The sequence below is a fragment of the Anolis sagrei genome, chromosome 4, assembly GCF_037176765.1.
Source record: "Anolis sagrei isolate rAnoSag1 chromosome 4, rAnoSag1.mat, whole genome shotgun sequence".
Lineage (NCBI taxonomy): Eukaryota > Metazoa > Chordata > Lepidosauria > Squamata > Dactyloidae > Anolis > Anolis sagrei.
The window spans coordinates 30,948,240-30,953,554 of record NC_090024.1 but is presented as its reverse complement, the minus strand read 5'-3'; positions in this window follow the sequence as shown (position 1 = coordinate 30,953,554).

The following is a 5,315-nucleotide window of genomic DNA, read 5'->3' as shown; positions in this document are numbered from 1 at the left end:
TGAGGGAGCGTCAGAGAGGTCACCAAAGATTGTAAGAAAATACAGTATTTTCTGTTAGTCATGGGGGTTCTGTGTGGGAAGTTTGGCCCAATTCTATTCTTGGTGGGGTTCAGAATGCTCTTTGATTGTAGGTGAACTAGAAATCTCAACAATTATAATTCCCAAATGCCAAGGTCTATTTTCCTCAACTTTTACCAGTGTTTACAATTGGGGATATTCAGTATCTGTGCCAAATTTGATCCAGATCCATCATTGTTTGAGTCCACAGTGTTCTCTGGATGTAGGTGAACTACAACTCCCAAACTCAAGGTCAATGCCCACAAAACCTTGCCAGTATTTTTTGTTAGTCATGGGAGTTCTGTGTGCCTAGTTTGGTTCAGTTCCCTCATTGGTAGAGTTTAGAATGCTCTTTGATAGTAGGTGAACTATAAATCCCAGCAAGTACAACTCCCAAATGACAAAATCAATCCCCCCCCAACCCCACCAGTATTCAAATGTGGACATATTGGGTATTTGTGCCAAATTTGGTCCACTGAATGAAAATACATCCTGCATATCAGATATTTATATTACAATTCATAACAGTAGCAAAATTACAGTTATGAGGTAGCAATGAAAATAATTTTATGTTTGGGGGTCACCACAACATGAGGAACTGTATTAAGGGGTCACGGCATTCGGAAGGTTGAGAAACACTGCCATAAAGCTGCTCAGGGATCGCCAAATGCCATTAGATTGGGCTCCAATGACCCCTTGGTATAGGCTTTGCTGGCCAGGATTCATGGAATTTACAGTAAAGCAACATCTGCAAGGACACACGTCCACCATCCATGGTTTGAAGGATTGAAGTTTGAATCTGGAGTTTTGTTAAAGCCTGTATAATAGGGGTTTTTTTTTAATACACTTCTTGAGAAAAACTCTGCTATCTCTCTGCTGTTCCAGGGATACATACCAAACACCATAAATGGGAAGAGGATTAGGAGTTCTATGTGGGATCAGATTAGCAAGATTAAAGCCCCTGGTCAGTGTGTACTTTTCCTTGTCCTCCTCTCCTATTCTTGTATCACGTTTTCTGACTTTTTGCCTGCTCTCCACAATGGCATCACACCACAATGTAGAACACCCAGCTCAGCTCTATGGGCATCTGTCTTTTCTCTCTGTCTTCCTGCTCTAAAACACTTTACAGTCATAACCAACAGAGAGGTTAGTTGTTAAGAAGTTGCCCTGGAGAGAGTAATATAGACAAGAAGGGTGGTTAACTCCGTTATCCTTTCAGAAGCAAATTCTCACAGCCTTTCCGAGCATTACTGACACAGTTTTTGTGAAGCAAACTGACATGACTGTGCTGATTATTTGACAGGGGAGTACAAGTTCATTAGAAGGAGGCTTTTTCAGAAAAGATAATTAGTACTAGCTTTTCAATACAAGACTTGAAGATCAGGGAGTGGGGTGGAAGGATGCCTTTCATTGTACAGAAAAGAGTTATGTATATGAGAAAGACCAAAAGGCAGACATTAAAGCTGCATTTCTGAATATGGGTGCAAGCAACCGTAGATACAGTCATTCTTTAAGGTAGTGGTTCCTAACAATTTAATGACCAGGGACCACTTTGACCAGGGACCACTTTGACCAGGGATCATTTTGACCAAGGACCACTTTGACCAGGGACCACTTTGACCAGGACCCACTTTGACCAGGACCCACTTTGACCAGGGACCACTTTGACCAGGGACCACTTTGACCAGGACCCACTTTGACCAGGGAGCACTACCCCTCAGAAGGAAAATTCACTTCTGGAAGAGTTTTCATAAAGGAAATGTGTCTCTTCTGAAGTTTTATCACCAATCTGTTTCCACAAGCCAGATTTCAAAATTCGATTTTCACAGGGACAGAAAGTAAGTTACACTTAAAGAATGTAACTGTTCTGACTTGAATATAAATTCAACTTATTTTGTTCATAACTTGCTTTTATTATTGCTATTATTGCCAGGATCCAATGGAATAGTTCTGATGGACCCCTCTCCTTTGACAATCCTGCTTTTCTTCTTTTGCATCCCCTCCCCCTAACAATCTGTCCTGTGAAACTCTACATCAGGTTTTTGGCACTTCAGGTGGATGCAACAGGGAAGAGGGGGAAGTCCCTCTTCTGGTGATGTTTAATACTTTTGGCTCTTGGCCAATGAGAACAACATCATTCTGAAAGCTTATGATCTAGCATCCATGTTAAAACAAGTCTATACTTGTTCAATACCTTGGAAATCTTGGGACATACCACTGATGTTCTGTGGAAGAAAGTTGTCAGAATAAAAATGTAGCCAAGTAATGTGGGATATAAGGATCTTTGGCTCTGTCTTACAATATGGTAGCATGTAATCATCACTCTTCTAATCTCTTATCCAATCAAGAGTTATGAGGAAGCATGCTACTCCTCTGGGAGCTATGACTGGAATCCTGTTGGTGCATGATTCCACTAGCACATGTACTTTTTCTAGGGCCAATCAGGAGCAATAGAAAGGGAAACCAAAGCATGGAATCATGTTGTGTTGAATTATGGTTGTGTAAAATGGACTTACATGATCACAACTCACTTTCTGGGTCATTGCAGAGGTTGAACCTCTTTACTGACCATGCAATGATCAAACCCCCAAACTTACCTTCAGCACTTGTTGAAGAGTGGGAGGATCAGTGGAGATGTGTCCAACTATTCTTCCTGCAGCTGGAGAAGTGGCAAGGATAACCTCTACAGCAATGGTTCTCAACCTGTGGGTCCCCAGGTATTTTGGCCTACCATTCCCAGAAATCCCAGCAAATTTACCAGCTGTTAGGGCTTCTGGGTGTTGAAAGCCAAAACATCTGGGGACCCACAGGTTGAGAACCACTGATCTACAGATACCTCATGGGGACCATGTCAGAAGTCTCTGTGGATGACTCTCAGAAAGCATTGAGCTCTAGGAAAAAAGCTGGATGCATCTCTGCTGGTCTCCACTTTCTGCAATGACATAGATATGGCTGTTGGGGTGGAGCGGGGCTCTGGAGCAGTAGAAGACATACGGTAGTTATCCTACACATACTGTGTTTCCCAAAAAATAAGACACCGTCTTATATTTATTTTTCCTCCAGAAGTCACACTATGGCTTATTTTCAGGTGATGTGTTATTTTTATTAAGTACAGTACAATAATCTGCATTTATGGGATGATCTATCTGGGCTCAGGAGCAGACCGCTTGCTGAAGCTTTCCCCCTATCCTCTGGTGTTTGTGTGGGGTGAGAGAGACCCACAGGCTGTTGCTGGTCAGTGCTGAGGAGCAGCAGCTTTACTGGTGTTTGTGGATGGTGCAAGAGACCCACAGACTATTGCTTGTTGGTGCCGGGGGGGAGAGAACCACTACTGAGTAAAACAGCAGCCACAGCTTTACTTCTTTCCCGAGGGCACACAATACCTAAAGCAGAGCGTCCTGCTCCTCACTTCACTGAGGAGACTTCACTTTCTATGTTTCCCTCTACGCCTCCGCTTGCAGCACGCACAGAATGACTGGGACCTGACAGGGGGGAGCCAACCTTGTTCGCGGCATAGCCACGCTTATCACTATATCTTATTTTTGGGGGTGTGGCTTATATTACGCAAATGCTTAGAAATCCTGCTATGACTTATTTTATGTTTGTCTTATTTTGGGGGAAACAGGATACATACCACACATACATCTCCTGAAGCAGGACTCCAGACTAAATATGCTAGCTGTGAAGGGCCTTTCTCTACTGCCTTACTAATGTCATTGCTGCGGCACCTGTAACCTTTAGTACACACAACATCAATGCAGATAAGCCGGAGTAGTGCACAAAGAGAAATCTGACCCTTGTCACAATTTGGAGGGGTTATTTTTTTCTTCTTCTTGAAGAGCCAGTATGGCAAGCAGTAAGTTTCTTAGGTCAAGCAAGCCCACAACAAAACATGTATAGTATGAATGTACTTTTAAATTCAAAACATAACAGACTGAAAGTTCATTGGAAATTATTATGCAACAAGTCAGAGATGCAATGTGGCTATAAAAGTAGTTTCTCGGGAATCTGAAAGATACAAGATGACCTTTAAGAGCAGCATTACCAAAATTTTTGTTTAAATAATAATTGTATAAGGATAAATAAAGTGTTCCAAAGAACCAAAATAGTGTTGTGACTGCTCCAATTGCACTATTACGCCAGAAGCAGAATCCAACAGTTCGTGTTGCTTCGGCTTCTCGGGAACAATTTAAACTCAATATGGGTCAGGTCTGATATATGTATTCCTGAGATGCTTCTTAGTTACCATAGTAACAAATACTCTTTTAAAACCTTAATTAGATAGATGCAAGAAAGGCTATTGGAGAAGAATGATTTGTCCCTGCTTATGCAGAGATCAGAATAATGGTTTAACTTGACTGTTTGCAACAGCTGGTTCCTTCTAGGTTGCAGTAGCTGGAACAACTACAGAGAACTTCTTACGCCATTGTGAATCACAATCCTCAGATCTCTGAATTGCTGTTGTATTGAGAAACAGGCCACAACTTGTAGGAACACAGCTGTTCTTCTACTCTCTTCCAGCTCCTGCCAGTCTCCTTGGAAGCAAGCACAACCCATTTAGGCTGATGAGAAAAACCTGCCCCCATCTTAAAAGTGTGTTTAAATCACTAACCAAAGGAAGTTCTACAGATACTAGACTACTGTTGTGTGTGTGAGTGTGAAAGTACCTCAAAGGCTGTTGCTAGGTGAAGTGGCCCTATGTCATGCCACTGGGAAAGAACAGCGACATGTGTGAAGGGAGGAAAGTAGGAAAGACTCATAAAGAAAGTCATCTTGCCATGGAGACATTGTGAGGTAAGCTCTCTAAGAGCTGGAGAAGGGAGAAAGAGGAGGGATCGGAGGGAAAAAAGGGGGGAAAAGGTATGAGGGGAAGGAAAGAGAAGGGACAAAAGCCCCTCTGACACCCAGGCAACGCTGGGTTTATACACTAATGATCAATAACTGGATCTCAGAATTATAATGTGAATTGATATAGAAAAATAGCACAAAAACCAACAAAGCCAACTCCCAGTCATTTGTTCAAACTGCCAATTATGAAATCTCCCAATAGCCGTAAAGTTCCACCTGTCAATTAAAACCACTGATACCCCATAGTTTTTGGACTTTCTAAGACCTTTGAATCGTATTCACAAAATCCACATCTACAATTTATCTAGTTTTAATGGCTAGTGCAAGAAAATGATCCCAAGAAAGCAGAATATCAGTAACTGCTACTTTACTTGGTCAAATATTGTACAAAAAAACCCTCCACACATACA